Source organism: Scylla paramamosain, chromosome 11 (assembly GCF_035594125.1).
Source record: "Scylla paramamosain isolate STU-SP2022 chromosome 11, ASM3559412v1, whole genome shotgun sequence".
NCBI lineage: Eukaryota > Metazoa > Arthropoda > Malacostraca > Decapoda > Portunidae > Scylla > Scylla paramamosain.
This window is the reverse complement of record NC_087161.1, coordinates 23,582,793-23,606,022: the sequence shown is the minus strand read 5'-3', so window position 1 is coordinate 23,606,022 and position 23,230 is coordinate 23,582,793. Positions and strand designations below refer to the sequence as shown.

The following is a 23,230-nucleotide window of genomic DNA, read 5'->3' as shown; positions in this document are numbered from 1 at the left end:
CCTACGTGCACTCCATTTTTACATTCTCTCTCTCTCTCTCTCTCTCTCTCTCTCTCTCTCTCTCTCTCTCTCTCTCTCTCTCTCTCTCTCTCTCTCTCTCTCTCTCTCTCTCTCAACGTTTAACCGATAATAAATATACATACTGATATAAAACTTCTTGGGGGAAGAGAGAGAGAGAGAGAGAGAGAGAGAGAGAGAGAGAGAGAGAGAGAGAGAGAGAGAGAGAGAGAGAGAGAGAGAGAGAGAGAGGTTTAAAGGCGCACGGTTGCTACTACCTCCACTATACACCACCACCACTCCTCCTCCTCCTCCTCCTCCTCCTCCTCCTCCTCCTCCTCCTCCTCCTCCTCCTCCTCCTCCTCCTCCTCCTGTCTATGTGTACGGCACTTGTTATGCACGTACACCATTCCATGTACACCGCCAATCATGTGTACTAACCATCATATGCAGCTTTTCCGGTCTGCATACATGTGTGTGTGTGTGTGTGTGTGTGTGTGTGTGTGTGTGTGTGTGTGTATACTTTCGCCTTGTACATCAGCGCTGTCTTTGCTGTGTGTACCTTATCCTCGTGTGTGTGTGTGTGTGTGTGTGTGTGTGTGTGTGTGTGTGTGTGTGTGTGTGTGTGTGTGTGTGTGTGTGTGTGTACGCTCACGTGATTAAATTTTTTCCAGAGTAATAGCAGTTGTAGTAGCAGCGGTTAGTAGTAGTAATAGTAGTAGTAGTAGTGGTTAGTAGAAGTAGTACCTGTAGAAGTACTTATAGTAGTAGTAGTAGTAGTAGTTCAATTCAATTCAATTCAATATTCTTTATTCACACAAGATGTGTACACAAACTAAAATACATACTAAAACTAAAAGAAAGAAAAACATTTCATTTAATTATTAAAAAAAAGACATAAATTTATACTAAATTAGACAATATCATACTGAATCCGACGTCACTCGGTGCACAAAGCATCAATCAACATCTTAGTTTCCCTTACATCTAAGATTGTGGTATCACATCTATCCCTCATCAAACACAATTCACGAATTTGTGCACCAGTCCGTGCAAGTTCGTACTGGTCACACTGCAGCTGCGTCCAAACCTTATTGATGTCTCCAATATTCATATTAAATTTGTATGAAAGATATCTTACATTACTGCCCATTATTGAATGTCTTCCATAAACCCCCATTCTTCCTATTGTTCTTATAACCATATTGTCTGATGTTAATATTTGGTTTATAAAAGCAATCTCCCGTTTTGCGAACCACATTTCTGGGGGCATAACATTAGCAATGTGAGGAAGCAGACTACAGTGTGTGGTCCAGGGCAGCTTCCACACTCGACGCACTGCAACCCTCCACGCTCGGTACACCGCTTCCATGCTACCATCACACACATTTAAAAGTTGACTACCATAAAAACTAGAACAATATTTAAAAAACAAAGTATTTCTTACATGTGACAGTCCACCCTTAAAACGGGATAAAAATGAATTACATTGTCGATAAAAATCAGTCACACATTTAGAAGTATCACATTTAAAAATATTTCTTCCTAAAACATTTCCCAGGTGTACAATTTCCTCCATAATATCAATAGTTTTACCATTAATTTCTACATTAGGAATTATATTACTTCTTTTATTACCGTGGAAAACTATTAATTTGCTTTTCTTTTCGTTATACACAATGTCATATCTCGATGCATAATCTACACAGATGCTTATCATCTTCTTGAGAGCAAAAACACTTGGTGCTAGACCTTTTAGGTCATCAGCAAACCCGAAGGCTCCTGCATAGGTGCCACCCATGTAGCAGCCAACGCCTGAGTCTCGCAATTCCGTGAGTAACCCGTCTACATAAACACAATACAGTATAGGAGAGATCACACCACCTTGTTTGACTCCATTACTCACTTCAAATGTACTAGACAGTAAGTCATTCCATCTTACGCTTAGTTTTTGATTTACGTACATGTTTAACAATAATCTACATATAAGAGGACATACATTACGTTTCAATAGAATATCAAATAATTTGCAATAATTAACTCTGTCGAAAGCCTTGCTTGCATCTAAAGTAAACCCATAAACAGTTGTACCTTTAGATACATAATAAGACACAGTTTCTCTCACCATTGCTGTACACATAGTAGAGGATGTTCCTTCTTTGAACCCAAACTGCAAATCATTGGTCAATAGTTTATCCCTTTCTCTCATCAATACAATATTATCCAGTATTTTACTCATCAAACTACTAAGAGTAATCGCTCTGTAATTTTCACTGGTATTAAGATTTGCCCAACGACCTTTAGGAAGCGGTATCATAACCCCTTTCATCATGCTGTGGGGAGAGAAACCGTGCCTCAACATGGCTGAAAACAGTACAGACAAGTGTCCGTATAACACATCACCAGCATGTATGAGATGGTCAGACATCAGGTCACCCTCACCTTCTCCCTTTCCAGGCCTCACTCTCCGCAGTGCTTGACGCACCTCATCAGGCGTAATCAAGAGTATACTTTCATTACTATTTTTCTGACAAGAAATTACACTGTTGATGGCAGATTTTAAGCTATCCATCTCATTTGTATCGTATGAGGTACTGTTGTAAAGCTCTTCAAACTTTCCTTTAAATAAATCAGCTATATCTTTAGGACAATGTTTTCCATCAACTGCCTTAGGCGTTTTTTCTTCTGTTTTCCCTTGTTTCTTACAGATCTCCAAACTGTCTACCAGAAGCACTAGCCTGCAAACTCTCAGCTAATTTCTCTGTAGTTATTAACTCTTCTTGCTTTATAACCATCTTGCGTGCTTGGTGATAACATTTACGTGTTGTACGGCGTATTTCGGCAATGAGACCTTGCTGAGGTCGTTCACTGTCTACCCATAACCTGTGCCAAAACAAAGCAGTGCGAAAATAACCCTCAACACAATCATTCCAGCCTGGCACAATTTTCTTAACTCTCCCACAATTTGTCCTTGGTATACACTCTTTACTTGCCTTTATAAGTGCATTGGTGATATGATCATAAAATGCTGCTATTTCCATTTCATGCTGGGTGCACATATTATTTCTACACATTAACATATCTTCCGGTAGGGGAACATTTAACAGATATCCAGTGACTAACTCTTTATACCTTAATATATCCTCAGTATTTGCCTTATGCCAACATATGCGCTCGAAGGTCTCATGCTCAATATTTTCCACATTATAAGAAATAGTAACATCTAAAACACACTTTATAGCTATATGGTCTGATGGATTGTTTACAGAATCAATAGTAGTATAAGTCTGAAGGAAGTTAGATATATTGTCTGATATCAAAAAATGATCTATCAGGGATTTAAAATTATTTCCTTTACTGCAATAAGTATAAGCAACTGTGGATAAGGCATCATTATCACAACAATAAAACCTGTACTCATCGATAAATTTAACAAAGGCCCGTGTCTGGGGCGTAACACGGCTAAAATCAGTATTAAAATCACCACCTACTAATATAAAATCTATATCATTACTAAGACTAAGAACTGCTATATCACTCAGTATATTTACATATTCATTCACATTTTGGTCACTTCTTTGATCATCACAGGGCATATATACACATATCACCAAACCCGTTTGTTCTGGTAAATGAACTCGAACAGCACACAATCGTTTGGATTCATAAGGTACAGGAGTGACACGAAACCGCTTGGAGTCACGCCACAGGATGGCTGCTCCGCCGTGCGGCCTACCCCGCACCAGCCGACCCTCCTCCATGGCGCTGACCCCGTGCACATTCACACCCTCACCCACTCCATAAAACCAATCAAGCTGACTCATAAACAAACCATGCTCCTGGATTAAAAAAAAATCACTTTGATTATAAAGCTCACTTAGGAACGGTGCCCTTAAATCATCTGCATATTCACAATTATATGAAACACACGTTAAATTTCTACTGTCTTCCATTTTCATGAAATTGTACAAAAACATTAATTCCTATTTCTCCACTTTTCAACACAAACGCCTTGAGGCCAAATATCAGGTGACAACACTTTAATTTTGTCTCCCACAGAAACTGATAGCTTATATGATTTAAATATGGAATGTTCATTAGATACTAACTGCAATTCAAAATCATTGATTCCCTTGTCTCTTATATAATCCTTTATAACCTGATCATCAGTGTTACTCACAACTCGCGAGAGAAAAAATCCTCCTTGGGGGTGGCGCGCCCTTAAACATGTTACTGGTCGCACTACCCTGCACACGCCGCCTGCCGCCCTGCCTGGGATTTTCCCCTACATGGCGGGGCAGGAATCCTCCTCCAGGCTGTCGAGGGGGGTTTGATTTGACAGGCTTGCCGTTAGGTCCCACTGTTATCCATGGATTACCGTTCCTATGAGCGCCAACCGTTCTTGGAGCGCCGGTACCCCGAAGCGGCAACGCCCCATCTCTTGAGACACTTCCATTCCCAGACGACGATCCAAGACCACCACCATCACCACCGCGCGTTGCATCGACGCCGTGTTGCTCGCTACCAACCTCGTCGTCACCACGCCCTCCAGTCACCACACGTGAAGTATCACTGTCACGGTCTCCGCCATCGTCGACACCGCTCACTCTTGGTTCAGCGTCACCATTTGCCGTTGCAGCATCACCATCGGACATTCCATTATTCAGGCCAACACTTGCTTCCTGAAGTTGACTAACAGCTTCATCATCCCGTCCTGATGGTTCATCCTCTGTCTCCGACTGCGTATAATGCCTTCTACAAAGATCTCTCTGTGATAAATTATTTCTGCTGCATCCTCTGGGTAGGCTGTTACCAGATGTGACACCAGCATAAGAGGGTGGTTCTGCAACTAGATTTGTGACAACAGTCTCCATTTCTTCTTGTGTGTTTTTTATACGTCTCACTGCATCTTGATTGCAGATTATTTCAGCCTTTGCTTCACTCATATTATCCTCCAAACGGTGCACCCTTTCTTGGAGAGCCATTATCAGCTGGTGATTAGCGTAAGGATCAATGTCTTTTGGATCACATTTCGGCAGTCGGTTCAAGTCTTTAGCTACGAAGGATGTAGATACTTCTTTGCCATCCAGCTCCATCATAACTGTCAGGATGTCATCCACAGTAGACTCACTTTTCGTTTTACCGGGTACATTACGCCTCTTTTTAATTTTGTGACTAATCAGTTCATCGTACTTATAGACAAGTATTTCCTTCGCAACAGTTATCTCAGGTTCACTAAAGTGGCGTAACACCACTTCAGCAATATTATTTCGGGTAGATCTGTGAATATGAAACTGCACGAAGCACAAAAGCTCGTTCAAAACATATTCACCATCACTGTGGCTTCCAGATAACTCAGTTTCACTTGAACCTTTATTTGCTTCACTTTGGGCTTCACCTGAGTCATTCATGGCTTCTTATCAGTGACGTGGCTCTGACGTCACCAACAACACTGACGTAGGATTCCTGGCCGAATGCTATTGGATGGTAGGCCACAGATATTCAAGCTTTCATTTCTTAAAATCCACTGTCTTATCAAGCAGTTTGCATCACTCGGCCGTACCTCTATAACTTCATGGTGGGGTGTTGGGCATGCAGTCACTCGTAAATGCCTTAAAAACCCGGAATTTCACCAGAGATTCACCAGCAGGGTTTGTTGACAGCCAACCATCATGGCGGACTTAAGGCAGTAGTAGTAGTAGTAGAAGTAGTAGTAGTAGTGGTGGTGGTGGTGGTACGTCAGTCCCCCTAACACACACACACACACACACACACACACACACACACACACACACACACACACACACACACACACACACACACACACACACACACACACACACACACACACACACACAGCCACTTTTTTTCATCTTGGAACTTAACTCCACTGACAAAAACACAAAATAGAGCAAAGGTAATATAAAATTAATTACATAAAGACACCAAGAGGAGGAGAAGGAAGAGGAGGAGGAGGAAGATGAAGAGGAGGAGGAGGAAGAGGAAGAAGACGTCAATATACAAGGACGAAAGGAGGATGAGAATGAGGAAGAGAACGAAAATGACAAGTGGCGAGTAGGAGGAGGAGGAGGAGGAGGAGGAGGGAGTAGTAAACAGAATGACTGCCTTTTAAAGTGAGTAAAACGAGACCACAGTATTGCACCGCTGCTGTTAACTATTTTTTTTTTTTTTACCATTCACAAGGTTCTCTCTCTCTCTCTCTCTCTCTCTCTCTCTCTCTCTCTCTCTCTCTCTCTCTCTCTCTCTCTCTCTCTCTCTCTCTCTCTCTCTCTCTCTCTCTCTCTCTCTCTCTCTCAAAGAGATGATGATGGAGGAGGAAGAGGAGGAGAAAAAGGAGAGGGAGAGAAAACAACTTAAAGAAATATTCAGGCCCACTTAATGCAAACCTTATCTATATTAATTAAAAACACTTGCCCCTCCCTCCCCTTCCCCCTTCCCCTCACCCTCCATTCCCCTCAGGCTTCCTCTAACTTACTTTAACCTTTCCTTCATTCCTTCTTTTTCCCTTCTCCCTAATCTTCTCTTCCCTCTCTCTCCTCTCCTTCCTTAGTCATCCATCCTCATTTCCTTACAAGTTGTATTATTACCGTCTCTTCCTAATTTGATCTCCTCTCCCTCATCTTCCCCTTCCTCTCATTTCCTCCTATCTCTCCTTGATCCCATACCCTCGCCCTTCCCTCCCTCTCCCTCGGGTTGCAATTAACTAAAACGATCACTCCAGTTAGGTGAGCAGTAAACAATTCTGCACGAGGCAAGTTTGTTTACACTTTTGAAATACCGTCGTGTAATTTATCATAAGCTCCTCGATATTGGTAACTTAACCCAAGGATGATGTACGGTTTATCTCCAAACATTCCTTCTATGCTTTGACCAGCCTTCATAAACTTCTTAAGCTTCCCGTCTATCGTCATTATCTTCATTCCTTCATCCCTTCTCCCCTGGTAAACTCTTTACCTCTCTCCCTGTTTCTGCTTTTTTTCTTCCTTCCTATGACGTGAACTGTGTCAAAAGATGAGTATCAAGACACGTTCGGAATTAAACTGCCTGTCTCTATGGATTCCTTGTATATAATTCGTTGTTATCTTTTTACTGTTTTCATCCTTTCCTTGGTAAATTGTGGGACTCTGCCTGTTTCTGCTTTTTCTTCCTTGCTATGACGTGAACTGTGTCAAAAGATGAGTATCAAGACACCTCCGGGATTAAACTGCTTATCTTTATGGAATCTCTCTATATGATTCGTTATTATAAACTTTTTTTTTCCCATCCCTTCAACTGTTCCCTTCCTGTTCAACTGTGGCACTCTCTACAATCGAGAACCATTTCAGAAGAGGAGCATCTTTCAAAACACACCCGGAACCAAATTTACCAACTTTATGTATGGAGTCTTTCTGTAATTCGTCAGTTTTTTTTTTTTTTCGTCTTCCTACGACGTGAACTGTTTCAAAAGATGAGTATTAAGACACTGAATTGGTGATTTTTCTTTTTTTTGGGGGGGGAAGTTTCCTTTTATAATTAACTTTTTAAAAGCGTCAAATTGAGCGAGGCTTTTTTTTCTTTCATCCTTTATGCTCTTGGTACGAAAAAAAAATAAATAAATAAATAAATAATAATAATAATAAAAAAATAATAATAAACCCATACCTTCATGTCCCTAGCAGACTTATAGCTTCATGCTCCTTACTAAAAAAAAAATGAAATAAAAAATAAATTAATCAAGTTAGAAATAAATAGACCAATAAAAATCAAATCAAAATAATAATGATAAACCAATATGAAGACACTCCTTGCAAAGTTGGCAGTACGAATATAAACACTGACTGTTGTAGCTCCTCCTTAAGCTTAATAAAAAAAATCCTCTGGTGTAAGTTGACGGCACATAAAGACAGCACTGTTAGTCAGGAGTGATCGAGTAGTTCAAGCCTTTCAGGGTGTGCAGTTATATTTTACTCAGTAATGTCATGCTAGGCAACTCAGATGAAGCGATAAGTGTCATGCTGTCATTAATAAGCAAAGGATTAACAAACAACTTGAGTTTTTATGGCTAGAGAGAGAGAGAGAGAGAGAGAGAGAGAGAGAGAGAGAGAGAGAGAGAGAGAGAGAGAGAGAGAGAGAGAGAGAGAGATGTACGGCTCGTTTAGAGAGGACACGGGTAGCAAATTGGGCGGCGCTCTCCTCTGCCTCATGCATCACAGGAAGAGTTAATGAAGCACTTCAATCATACCTATACGTGAAACATACAGCCCGGCTCACGTTAGGGAAGCAAGGCACGGCATAGCTACTACTACTACTACTACTACTACTACTACTACTACTGGCACTACTACTACTACCACCATCACCACCACCACTACTAATCTACATTATATACGTATCTGTCGCCTCTCTTTTATTATATTTTGTCTTCTTTTCTTTCTTTCGTTATTTATTTATATCTTCTTTCGTAATCGTAAAAAAAAAGCTCTCGACATCATTATTCCCCTTCACCAATTTCTCCGTCACTCCTTATCACCACTCATCACCACTCATCACTATCACGAAACCTCACAGCCAATCCTGGGATGCGCGACAAGGCAAGACCAAAGCGGAGGTCATTGCCCTTTAGCCCGACTCAGCAGTATTTGAAAGCACTCGGATGAAAACCAGCGTATCCATAGAAAAAAATAAAATAAATAAATAAATAAATAAAAAATAAAAAATAAATAAATAAAATAAAATAAAAAAAATAAAAAAATGAAGCAAATATACCTGCAAAATTCACCCCATCACCACCGCGTATAGAACCACATGTGCACTATAGGAACACCTGTAGGAACACTTGCACACCTGAGGAGGGAAAACAGCAACGCATACATGCAGTTAATCGTGTTCCGAAGTGGAGTAACATAACACACTCGTTCCCACTGCGATAAGAGATTCAAGTATTTCCACTCATTGTTAAGTCTTGCCAAGAGTCAATCAGTCATCACATTCTGTCAGATCACTAGTGGACCAGAGAACTTGGGAGTAGAATAACAAACCACACTTAACTTTCCACTGAACGAATTTCCCATCAATATTAAGTCTTGTCTATCAGTCACTATGGTATTTAAGATCACCAATTGATCAACAGAACACAAGATCGCGGGAAAAGAAAGCACAAAACACATTGGGAGTGGGTGCATCAGGTAACACTCCGCCTCGACAAGGGTTCACCTGTCCAATTAAGCCCCGGCAGTGTATGGGAACAGCGGCACGGCAGCGGCAGGTGTTTGAGGCGTGCAGGTTGAAATGTCCTTTAACCTTTTGGGAGCGCACCTGCCTGCCTGTCCACCCGCCCCCGCATACAGGTGTTCGCTCAATACACTCACTCAGCGACGACGGCGGGTCCTCATCATGTCGCTCAGTCTCTCTCTCTCTCTCTCTCTCTCTCTCTCTCTCTCTCTCTCTCTCTCTCTCTCTCTCTCTCTCTCTCTCTCAGCGTTGCTTCTTTTATTCATCCACCAATATTTGTCCGACACACACACACACACACACACACACACACACACACACACACACACACACACACACACACACACACAGACAGACACCAGTGAGAGAAGATTTAGTACACAATCCCGGAAGCCTCGACTAAACCGGGCCTACCGAACAAGTGTTTTATCACGCGTGCCCGACGAGAGAGAGAGAGAGAGAGAGAGAGAGAGAGAGAGAGAGAGAGAGAGAGAGAGAGAGAGAGAGAGAGAGAGAGAGAGAGAGAGAGAGAGAGAGAGAGAGAGAGAGAGAGAGAGAGAGAGAGAGAGAGAGAGAGAGAGAGAGAGAGAGAGAGAGAGAGAGAGAAAGAGGGAGGAAGAGGGAGGAGAGAGAGAGAGAGAGAGAGAGAGAGAGAGAGAGAGAGAGAGAGAGAGAGAGAGAGAGAGAGAGAGAGAGAGAGAGAGAGAGCGCAAGCAGTCCATTCAATGGATGAGTGGTCTTGTTTTCTTGTCCTTTCCCTGCCCTTATGTTCGCGTCTTTTGGTCAATGTAGCAGAAGCATCAGTAGTAGTAGTAGTAGTGGTAGTAGTAGTTGCAGTAATAATAATAATAATAAATACGATGATGCGTGGTCATTAAAGATAATTATATAAAATGTGCAATATTCAGTGATTAGTGCTCTCATAAAATCACCTTAAAAGAAGATTCAACAAATTTACGGATAAGGATGATAGTGGTAATGGGTAATTAGGTCCAATATATATAGACTACCACGTGTACCCTTTGTGCAGCTTCCTTTATTTTCTTACGTTCTTAGTAAATCACTGAATACTAATTACATAATGCTCTATTAAAAACATTTTATTTCTGTCCACACCGCAACACAGGCCAATGATTTAGTTAAGTGGACAAGTACAGCACGTGAGGCTTTAGCTCTGCTGGCCGTGCGTCCCGTGCATCAAACATGGAGGACAGGTGTGAATGTTTCAGGACGAGGAAATACAGGTGTACCTCTCTCCCACGCTGGCCAGGTAGTACGAGCATGACTCACAGGTGTACCTTGAGTCTGCGTTTTCTTTCTCGGTAATCCGTTTTTCTTACTTTACTATTTTTTTGTCGCTATTATTTACTTTTCTTCTGTAAACACTTTTTTTTATGTGTGTCACCATCATTTTCACTTTTTGCTTCTGTAAATATTTTCTTGTCAGTCACCGTGATCTTAGTTTTACTTATTTTTATTTTTATTTATCCTACGCATTTAGTTTGTTGTACTTTTGTGTGAGTCGCCATATTTTCTGCCACGTGTCTTTAGGCCAATGATCAATGACTGAGAGTAAGGAATAAACGTTGTTGACTGAATTTTTAAGGCAAAGCAAGTCACTGATCAGACGTAAGATTCATGGTATTTTCTTTTCTCTTAATCATAAACACGATGCCGTTTTCCATATTGCATTTTTCGTGATATATTCCTGCATGCACTCACGCACTAACGAAATTTTTTTATTTATTTTTTTACGACTGTTACTACTAATAATTCACATGTCTATATACATACTCTCTCTCTCTCTCTCTCTCTCTCTCTCTCTCTCTCTCTCTCTCTCTCTCTCTCTCTCTCTCTCTCTCTCTCTCTCTCTCTCTCTCTCTCTCTCTCTCTCTCTCTCTCTCTAAAAGCCTCCATAAAGCAGCATCCGCCATCCACTCCTTCCCACGACCAATATTCAAAATGCAGGAAGTTCTTGCACGTCTTCATTAAAAACTGGAAATGGTGTGTTCCAGCCCTTCCAGACTCTCTCTCTCTCTCTCTCTCTCTCTCTCTCTCTCTCTCTCTCTCTCTCTCTCTCTCTCTCTCTCTCTCTCTCTCTCTCTCTCTCTCTCTCTCTCTCTCTGTAAATCGTTGACAATATTTTACTTTTTTCCCCTCCTCATCTCTCTTATTGTCCAATTTGTCGTTTTCTTTCCACTTTTTCCTCTTCCTCCTTTGTTTACTCTCTAAATGTACGTCTTTCCTGCTCTCCTACTGCTTCCTCTAGACTATCTTTTCTTCTTTTTCTTCTTCTTCTTCTTCTTCTTCTTCTTCTTCTTCTTCTTCTTCTTCTTCTTCTTCTTCTTCTTCTTCTTCTTTTTCTTCTTTTTTTCTCTTCTTCTTCATTTATTCTCACCTCATTCACCTCTTAGGTCTTCCTCCTATTGTTCCTAATTTCCTTACCAATCCTCTTTCCCTCCCTCACTCCCTTCCTTCTCATCTTCCCTCAAATCACTGGAATGTCCTTCAGATTCCTTCCCCCATTCCAGCCAGGGCGCCCTTTCCCCTATCCCCCTCTCCAGACTGCCATACTTGGACGTCTCTCTCTCTCTCTCTCTCTCTCTCTCTCTCTCTCTCTCTCTCTCTCTCTCTCTCTCTCTCTCTCTCTCTCTCTCTCTCTCTCTCTCTCTCTCTCTCTCTCTCTCTCTCTCTCTCTCTCTCTCTCTCTCTCTCTCTCTCTCTCGCATATCACTCTATCGCTTTTCTTCCCCTTTCTCCCTTCTAGTTCACTCAACCAAATAATTCTCTTTTTCCTCTTTTTACTCTAGACTCTCCTCTTTGCCATTTGTACCCTTTCTTTTTTTTCTTTCTTTCTAAGCATTGTCTTTTCTCTCCCTTCTGTCCGACTCCCAACCAAACACTTAGCAGTTTTTCTCCTCTCTATACCACCTCCCCTTTACTATTTATCGTCCTATTCTTTTCCTCATTTCCCTCTAAATCTTGGTCTTCTCCCTTCTGTCTCATACCCATCCCATTTCTTCCTCCCTACACCACTCTCCCCCTATACCATTTATCACCCTCTTCTTTTCATACTTTCTCTCTAAGCATTGCTCCTCTTCTCCCTCTTGTCTCTCCCAATCAAACCTTTCCCTGTTCCCTCCTCCTTATACCACTCCTTCACCATCTCCCTCTTCCTTTCCTCCTTTTTCTGTAAGCATTGTTTTTCTTCTCCCTTCCGCCTTATTGGCAATCAACCTCTTGCCTTCTTCCTCCACTGCCATTTATCCCTTTTCTCTTCTCCTTGACCTAAGCATCGCCGTGTCCTCACAAGTCTCCCTCATCCCTTCTGTTCGGAGCTTAAGAATGAAATAACAAACCACACTTGACTTCCACTGTGTGAAAAGACTGAAAGAATATCCCATCAATATTAAGACTTGCTCTGAATCTGCTGGCCATCTCGCTCAACCCGTTCAGTACAGACAACTTTCAAAACTTCATGAAATCACCAACATGTGTAATCGCGGTGAATGAGTGATTAGAAACTATTTTAAAGTTTTGGAACAAGAAAAGTGTCATCCTTAACTTAAAAGAGACCACTGAAACGTGCTATAATGAAAGAGTGAAGGATGAAGTCTGAGAACACAGTGACTCGTGCAGCGGATAAGGACGAGAGGTGGAGAGGGAGAAGGGAAATAAGGCACATACTTGGATACTTGAAATCTTGAGTGGTGTGCAATGGGTGAGGACGAGAGGGAGAAAGTGAAGTGAGAGGGAGGCTTGGATGCCTGAAAACTGACTGGCGTGCAGAGGATGAGAGCGAGACAGAGAAAGGGAGAAGAAAAATGGGACAAAAACTTGGGCGCTTGAAAACTGAGTGTATAATGAGTGAGGACGAGAGGGAGAAAGGAGAGGAAAAATAAGATAAATACCTGGTAGGAGAGAAGGATGCTTACTGATTAATTAGTGAATATTGCACACCTGAATATGACATGTGTCGCCTTGTGTCTTGCTTCACATTTGAATTATTTTACTGTTTCATCTTTGAGTGTTAATACTAATGGAACTGTTTACATTTATAATTTCATACTGCTTTCATCAACTCGTGCTACATTTAACATTATTTATTAAATTTAATTATTCTGTTTTCCTTGATTCATACATTACATAATATTCCCAATGCATCTAATTAAAAAAAAAATCAAGTATAAATTAACATTAATATTTAATTCATTGTTGCAGTTATTTCATTAATTTTATCTTATTTTACATTTTTCACCCCATACTACTTTTCTGTCTTTCACTATTTGTATACTACACACTTTATTTTTCTATTGTCAATCTTTCTTTTATCCATCAACGTTTAAGCAAAGCAAAGATACAATCCTATTTAATAACGCCACTATGAAACGACATGAAGATCCGTGGCATGGCGTCATTGGTGCGCTGTATATGCCTGGCGTACCTGGTATATGGTGTATGATGTATGATATGTGTACCTATAGTGAAATGGTGTGATATGATGGTATTTGTATGGTGTGGTGGTGTGGTATAGATGCCTGGAATGGGGCCTGGTGTGGCATTGTGCTCTGGGATGGTGATGGTTTGGCGGTGTAGTGGTGTATATCTCAGCTCTGTACGGCTTGGCTTGCCTCGCCCCTCACGTGTATGACCCTTCTGTCCAATAACTATAAGACATGTCCACTTCCACCCTCCTCCTCCTCCTCTTCCTCCTTTTCCTCTTCTTCCTCCTCCTCCTCCTCCTCCTCCTCCTCCTCCTCCTCCTCCTCCTCTTCCTCCTTCTCCTCCTCCTGTTACTAGTTTCCTCTTTCTCCTTCTTCTGCTAGTGTCCTTTTCCTTTTCCTGCTGGCTTTCTTCTTCTTCTTCCTCCTCCTCTTCCTACTTTATTATTTTTTACTGCTAATCTTTTTTATACTAGTTTCCTCTTCGTCTTCCTCCTCTTACTTTTCCTCGTGCTAATGTCTTCCTCCTCCTCCTCCTCCTCCTCCTCCTCCTCCTCCTCCTCCTCCTCCTCCTCCTCTTGCTAGCTTCCTCTTCCTCCTCCTCCTCCTCCACAGTACTTAGGGTAAGGGGGTGTTTCCTTTTAAAGGGAAGCTGGTAGGCTAACACACACACACACACACACACACACACACACACACACACACACAAACACACAGGTAAAGCTCTATATTAGCACTCTTCTAAATCAATTAAGGCCATTCATTAACTGCACTTATTTAACAAATACGGCAAAAATAAGAAAGAAATACTTGATGTTATAAAAGAACAAACGACAACACGATAAAAGATAAATTAAATAAACAAACACATAAATAGATTGATAAATATACAAAGGCGTCTTCACAGTAATGTACTGAAGTATATATAAATTATTGTATGTAGGGGAAGGAGTGAAGATCGCAGCGCCATCTCTCTCTCTCTCTCTCTCTCTCTCTCTCTCTCTCTCTCTCTCTCTCTCTCTCTCTCTCTCTCTCTCTCTCTCTCTCTCTCTCTCTCTCTCTCTCTCTCTCTCTCTCTCTCTCTCTCTCATGATGTTCCCAAAAGTCTTATTTATTTTATCACCCAATCTCTCTCTTTCTCTGCTCTTTCAATCTTAATTTTTCACGCACGCCTTCTCGCTCCCTCTCTCTCTCTCTCTCTCTCTCTCTCTCTCTCTCTCTCTCTCTCTCTCTCTCTCTCTCTCTCTCTCTCTCTCTCTCTCTCATCACCTAAGCGGAATGTATGTAAATGAGACCACTGAGACGTAATGACACTGACACTGATGGGTTTTTCCTTCAATCCTATCAGGCAATCCCGTCCGCTTCGATAAATGCAGCCTTCACCCCCCAATCCACCCCCTCACTCGTCTCCCACGCCCTCTGTGTCACCCTGTCGCCCCCCTCCCCGCCCTCTGTGTCTGACGGCCGCCCTCCCTTCACGTGACCTTCCCTCGCCTAAGTTACGATTAAATATTTTCCTCCGTGACGTGTGTGAACATGAAATCTGCCTAATTGTAATGAAAAATGCTCACGAACGTGCATGACACACACACACACACACACACACACACACACACACACACACATAGTTGTCTCATCCTTGTGTGTGTGTGTGTGTGTGTGTGTGTGTGTGTGTGTGTGTGTGTGAGTTAATCTACGCTATGCCTTCAGCTCCCAAATAACTGCCCAGGTAACGAAACATTCCTATTATTAGCCACCCGTAATTCACTACGTTAAATTGAATCATACGCAAGACCTGAGCTCCACAATACACCGGTGGTATAAATAATTCTCTTACGTACGTACAGTTCGTGTATTGACTATTTATATTATCTATTTATTTGTTTATTTGATCTCTTTTAGCAGTGATGCCAGATTGAATTTACAGTGATGCATGTTAGACTTTACTGATGATAACGAAGGAACGAAGTATCACCAGGAGGAAAAGGAAGAGGAGGAGGTATATACAGGAATATAAAGGAAGTTCAAATAGCAACAGATCCTGAGATCCTTACTATGTTGTTTGGGAGAAGTAGGAGGAGGAAGAAGAGAAGGAGGAGGAGGAGGAGGAGGAGGAGGAGGAGGAGGAGGAGGAGGAGGAACGATAATAACTTCGTACATATCCATAATGAGTAGACAAGGATCTAAAAACTAAACCAAACAGTAAAAATAGGAGACGAAAGAAACGAGGGAGCAGACCAAACAGTCCCTAACGAGTTGAGAGGAAGATGTAAACTTTGCTTTGAACTTACCACTGTCAACATGGGAAACAATCTCATTTGGAAGTATAAAGTAGACGCTTGATTGATGAGGGAACGCAAGAGGGTTTTTCTAAGTTTGTTCTTTTCCCTGGCAGTACTGTACTTTGAAGGTCAGAAGTCAGTTAATCCGCTCACTGCTGCGGCCGTCGCTTGTTGATCCGTTAACTACTAATAACATAACTTTTTTTTCTTTTTTTTGTGGTGGGGCTTTTTTTTGGGGGGGGGGCGAGGGGCAGTGTGAGAGGAGTATGCTTGCTTACTTCTACTAAAAAAAATAATAAGAAATAAAATATAATAATAATAATAATAATAATAATAATAATAATAATAATAATAATAATAATAATAATAAATAAATAAGTAAATAAATAAAAATACGTGACTCTATATAGTCAGTGGTGTCTTTGGAAATATACAGTAAACCTGAACCACAACGTTTGACTGAGTTTCAGGAGGAGCCACAGCAGTTAGAAGGTTACGTTTTAGAGCTTTAAGATAAATTAATAGATAAGAAAAATAAACAAAAATAAATCTTAGTTTTTATATAAAAAAAAAAAAATGAGATTATTGATTTATGTTCTTTTTAGCCAAACTATGTCAAGAGACGTTAGTATACTAAAAATAAGTGTTTAAAAGTTATTTAAGTAGCTGTGGGAAGAAATCCTTAGTCACATTTGTTTCCACAGTGTTTAGCTTTCAACTTCAAATCTGAATTCGTATGTTCTAAAATCTGTCAAGAGAAAACTTTTGTATGGAGTTGACAGCAGATCAGATAACGTAAGACTGATGGCCGCTGCGAAACCGTGAAAGTGAATGCAGTGCTGTCATCCTTAGGAACATTTGAATATAGTATTTTCTTTTCGTGTTTTTGCCAGTACAATTGTAGACGTATGTTGTATTTCACTTTCTTGTCTGTTTGTTTGTTTATATATATATATATATATATATATATATATATATATATATATATATATATATATATATATATATATATATATATATATATATATATATATATATATTTATTTATTTTACTGTACTCAGCGTTCATGTTCGGGATAAGTTACTAGAAACATGAAAAAATATTTCATTCTTCGCATTGTTTTTATTATTATTTTAAGCACGAAGGAAGCGACCAACGACTTACACATATATATATATATATATATATATATATATATATATATATATATATATATATATATATATATATATATATATATATATATATATATATATAACCGCTATGCTACTGTTCTCCAGAAAGTAAAAATGGAGAAAGACACCTAGAAACGAAGTTGACTTAGGTCTGGAAGCAACCAACTTTCACCCTTAATGTAACTTGTCGCAAAAACCAAAGTTGAATACAGCCAAGAGGAAATACTTTATACCTACACTTGTACTGGGATAAGCAAATACTACTTTCAATTCCTCCATTGCTTCCTTACTGAGCTGACAAAACCCGCCCAGTCCAGGAAGTGAGTGAGTGAGTGTCTGGGTAGAGTGCAATACTTCAGGGGAATGAGAGACGAAGCTGAGTCTCTGTGTTCCTCAATACTTAATGGTTGAATATTAAATGATATGCCTTCTACATCTCCTCAAAGGCCAAGGAAATGGAGATAAGCGGCACATTAAAGCCGCCTCATCTCCTCCACTTTACTGTATCCTCATCATCATCATCATCATTTCATTTAACATCCTTATTTCTCATCTTATTTCTATTTCGTTATCTTATTTTATTTATCATCTTGTTTTAACTTTAATATTTATTTATTTATTTATTTTATTATTTTTTTTTATGTAGGAAGGACACTGGCCAAGGGCAACAAAAATCTAATAAAAAAAATGCCTACTGAAATGCCAATCCCATAAAAGGGTCAAAGCAGTGGTCAAAAATTGGTGGATAAGTGTCTTGAAACCTCCCTCTTGAAGGAATTCAAGTCATAGGAAGGTGGAAATACAGAAGCAGGCAGGGAGTTCCAGAGTTTACCAGAGAAAGGGATGAATGAGTGAGAATACTGGTTAACTCTTGCGTTAGAGAGGTGGACAGAATAGGGGTGAGAGAAAGAAGAAAGTCTTGTGCAGCGAGGCCGCGGAAGGAGGGGAGGCATGCAGCTACCAAGATCAGAAGAGCAGTTAGCATGAAAATAGCGGCAGAAGACAGCTAGATATGCAACGTTGAGGCGGTGAGAGAGAGGCTGAAGACAGTCAGTTAGAGGAGAGGAGTTGATGAGACGAAAAGCTTTTGATTCCACCCTGTCTAGAAGAGCAGTACGAGTGGAACCCCCCCCAGACATGTGAAGCATACTCCATACATGGACGGATAAGGCCCTTGTACAAAGTTAGCAGCTGGGGGTGAGAGAAAAACTGGCGGAGACGTCTCAGAACACCTAACTTCATAGAAGCTGTTTTAGCTAGAGATGAGATGTGAAGTTTCCAGTTCAGATTATAAGTAAAGGACAGACCGAGGATGTTCAGTGTAGAAGAGGGGGACAGTTGAGTGTCATTGAAGAAGAGGGGATAGTTGTCTGGAAGGTTGTGTCGAGTTGATAGATGGAGGAATTGAGTTTTTGAGGCATTGAACAATACCAATTTTGCTCTGCCCCAATCAGAAATTTTAGAAAGATCAGAAGTCAGGCGTTCTGTGGCTTCCCTGCGTGATATGTTTACCTCCTAAAGGGTTGGACGTCTTACTTTTTATCTTACGGGGTTGGATAGCTTATGAATATGACCCTCGCCCAACTTTTGTACCTTCAACTCTGATGCTCTTTTAAGTATATGACCCATTTCTCTACTCCTCTATACCTCCTCAGCACATTCCTCACGTATTCTTATTCATAAGAACATAAGGACACACGGGAAGCTGCAGGAAGACATCAGGCAGCCCCTTAGGATCACTGCACTAATGTTAGCGGAAGAGTTTTGGGAGATACTCTTGCTCCTGTGCTGCTTGTGACTTCACGCATAATTACCATAACCAAGGAAAATAAAGTAATGAATGTAATTAGTTTTTCTTTCATTGGGTAAAGGGTAGAGGGGGCGGGGAATGGAGGGGAAATCTGCAGGTACGAAGTGGTTGTAAAATATTTCCTTTTAGCAAGAGAGATAGGTAACTAACTGTCTTATATTTCTCTCTCTCTCTCTCTCTCTCTCTCTCTCTCTCTCTCTCTCTCTCTCTCTCTCTCTCTCTCTCTCTCTCTCTCTCTCTCTCTCTCTCTGACTGTCGCGTGAGGTCTGCAGAATTTCACAATAAACGAGTAGTAAATTTTATCACTCCACATAATGGCTCCGCTTCCCCAGCACCCCAACACTCGATTACGCAGACACCGCCAAGTAGATTATGCCTAGTTACTTGAGACCACCACCACCACCACCCCTACCCCTTCTAGTCCGCTTTATTCCTACATCCACCGACCTGCTTCCACTGTATCTGTGGGACTCGGAGGAGGAGGAGGAGGAGGACAGGATTTCTTTCTTTACGCAGGATTATGTAGGAAATATAGTATGGGTAACAGGAGGTTTGTCTGAGAAGCGGAGAAGGGAGAGGGGGAGGAGAAAAGGAATTATTTCTTTACGCAAGATTATGCAGGAAGTATAGTGTGTTTAACAGGAAGTTTGAGAAGAGGAGGAGAAGGAGGAGAAAGGATATCAAGTGAAACAGTATAACAGAAAACAAGAACACGAAACAAAAATCAAAATAACAAACCCACAGAAACAAGAGCAGCAATCTTACCAACACCCATCAAACTTGCCCATTATTTCTTGACTGATGAGGGGCCCAGCGCGGGTTACACCTCATGTGCTCTCCATCCCTCTTTCCTTCCTTCCTTGCTTCCTTCACGTCCCTGCATGTTCGAACACTTGGGCACCCTCGCTGGATCAATAACCTGGTTTGTTTATCCCAAGATTTATCAATGTGCTGCGTGCATCTGATGACGTCCCCTGTTTGCTGTCAGATGTATGTCTGTGGTGTGTGTGTGTGGTGATGGATGAAGGTAGGTCTCTCTCTCTCTCTCTCTCTCTCTCTCTCTCTCTCTCTCTCTCTCTCTCTCTCTCTCTCTCTCTCTCTCTCTCTCTCTCTCTCTCTCTCTCTCTCTCTCTCTCTCTCTCTCTCTCTCTCGTAACCAGCCGCAGATGTCATGAGTTGCATCAAATGTCATCTTGGCTTAAGCTTTCCACTGTTATTGAACTCAGTTTTATATTCACAGACCATTTTTATGATTTTTTTTATCTAATAGGGAGAGCGGCCAAGGGGAAATGAAAAAGGGAGCGTAAAAAAAAACCGTTCTTAATGCCGTCCGGCAAAAAAAGGAGAGAGAGAGAGAGAGAGAGAGAGAGAGAGAGAGAGAGAGAGAGAGAGAGAGAGAGAGAGAGAGAGAGAGAGAGAGAGAAAATAAAGGGAGGAAAAAAGCAAGAGAAAGGTCAATTTATTTTTTTGAGTGATATTTTTTTCCTTTCTACAGTCATCTTTTAATATTATGGTAGCTAGAAATCGGAAAATAAATCGTAATCTATTCATTTAATCCTTTTCTTTTTTTCGTACAGTAGGTGATAATAAAGAGTTTGTTAGGTGGTTTTATGAGTCAATGCCGTGAACGGCTAAATTAATGATACATAATATATTCTATTAATCCCTTTCTTCTTTCCCTGTACAGTGTTTGTGGAGAGTTTATTCTGTGCAAGTGTCGTGAAGTATTGCATATCGCAGTGAAGGGGTTAACTTCTCCACATAACAGCGAATCTAGGTATTGACTCTTTGCTGGGGCTTGGGGAGGAGTGTTTCAGTCTTTAAAGAGGTTATGTGAGGCTTGAAGGAAAGAAAGAAGGAAGGCACCACCACATACAGCGCGCCCTCAATTCAGTGCCTGTTTTACTGTTATATTTACCAGCCGCTAATACGGAATACAGCCGATTATGTGAGCTTTTCTTTGGCTGCATAGTTTTCTTTTTCCTTTGGCTTCACAGTTTTATGAAAGGACAGAATTAAGTCAGTGTGTTATTTATGAATCACAGTTTGTTCTTATGTCTGTATTCTTGATTGTTTTGTCCTCTCATTAGCATTTCTTTCAAAGGCTACTGAGGTGATTGGTTAGGTTTACGTAAGTCTTTTCCTGTTGACAGTGTACATTTTTCTTTTTTTACTTATCTCTAGAAAATGCAGTCACCCTTGAAAACCCTCAGTAAATCTACTATAGCTAATTCAACGTAAGAGATGGGATGACGAAACGTGTAGCAAGTGTTTGTGCTTGTATAGTTTTTAAGAATCTTGTTACGTGGTAGGAAGAAAGTGGTTGGTTGTTTGGATAGGAAACCACTTTCTTTAAAACAATCACAAATATTTTATTATTATTATTATTATTGTTATTTCCATGTGTAGACTCTTCAATTATTGTTTCAAATGTTCGTGACACCTACTTCTATTTTCGTCATCAATCATCTACTTTTATCTCTCTCTCTCTCTCTCTCTCTCTCTCTCTCTCTCTCTCTCTCTCTCTCTCTCTCTCTCTCTCTCTCTCTCTCTCTCTCCGCCCCCATGTTCCCTCTACCCTCACGCACACACGTCTACTTAACGCATCATCAATTCCTGTCTTCTCCGTGTTTTATCCTTTAAGTCACCCTACCAACCCCCATTGAATCAGCCGCCACAGCCTCCGTCGCCCCTGCTTCAGCCTCTTTGCCAGCATTCGGGTCCCCTCTAGACTCCCTCTCGCCTCCCAATCGTCTGCCGTGTGGGGGCGATAAACAATCAACATAATTCACGCCCCTATCACCACCACTCGTCCCCTTCCTCTTCCTCGTCCCCCTGCACCATCACGGTTCTCGTCTTATGGCGCAACCAACTGCTCCATCATCCCCAAACTCAACTACAGTGAATATCGCCTCCTCCATCCCCTCCTGCCATCCTTCCCCCTCCCCCTGCCTATCCTCCCGCCCGCTTCCTTCCGTATCTCTTCCGCCCGCCCACTTTCCCTCCCCCGCCTCAGCCGTGGAGTGACAGGAAGGCAACTCACTTTCCGATGATCTCGCAGACGTCGTACACCTCGTCGAAGAGCACGTCGTCCTCCGCCATGGTGAGCGTCAGGAGATGGTGAGCGTGGATGAGCTGGTGAGCGTTGGGGAGAGAGCCTCTCTTCTCACTCTTTGCCTCTCCCAAGCTTCCTCCTCCTCCTCACCTCACCACCGAGCTCCTCCTTCTCCTTCTCCCCGCTCAGTCTTCGGTGGTTTAACTGGTTGGTTTAATTTTTCAACTGACGAACCTTATTTTCCGAGTAATATTCCACCGAGGAGCACCGAAGGGAAGAGTGTTGAGCGGCAGTTCCCGTGTGAGAGGCGAGGCACAGGGCCGCCTCGCGCGGGGCACGCTCTGGGGCAGCTGACAGTCCCGGGTTATGCTCACACCATCACAACACCACTATGACACACCACACGGCGGCGGCACACCACCACACATCCCCACACCACTATTTCACCGCAGATATAACACTGAATCAGCTGTTTTCTCCCAGCGTCCCCGCCGTCACCCGGGCCACAGCTGCTGCTGGTCGCCTGAGCGAGGTGACCGCAGGGCTACAGCTCTGTACAATCTTTTTTTCAGAATCTAATCAAGCCAGTTAAGTGGCTACGAGATTGCCGGAGAGAACCCTACCACCCGCCTCAACCTCACGTAGAGCAGACGCACACTGCCCATTGATTTGTCTTCCGACCCCAGGATAGCGCATGTGCTGATGCGCCTTGCCACACGCCGCCAACCGGCTTCCCCGCTCCGCACAGAACATTTATATGCACTGGTTCCCCTTCGTGCCCTACACTCACCACTGCTGATAACGACCATTCGTAGATTTTAAGAACATTTTCCTTCATCTGTTTGAGAGTGTCCGCTTGCCTGTTTCATAGAGTAAGCAACGCACAGGTGTTGCCAGGTAGCCTTAAAGGTAGGCGAGTAGTGTCCTGGTGCCCCGACACTGCTTCCCATGCCTCAGGTCAGCTCCCAGTAGTTATGTGCACTCCCGAGGGAAGCGTAACGACTCCCTCACTAACTTCTCTCTGTCATCACAAATAAAACCCCGCACTATTCACGACATAAATTTACTCAAATGAAAACTAAAAAGAAACATCGAAGCTCAGAGAAAACCCAAGTGATGAAATGCACTGGGAGAGGTTCCAGATAGGTTATTTATTCCACCTGTTTCACGACAAATAAACATGATAATCAATAAAACACATCACGATGTTTAAACCTTAACTTGCAAAACCCGCCGC

The 23,230-nt window shown here is 41.8% G+C and overlaps 1 protein-coding gene across 6 annotated transcripts in view; it reads left to right on the top strand.

Annotated features, from left to right (window-relative positions):
- Positions 1 to 23,230, top strand: part of LOC135105088 (uncharacterized protein KIAA0930 homolog) — a 76,052-nt gene that overhangs the window by 25,021 nt on the left and 27,801 nt on the right. The window lies entirely within an intron of this gene.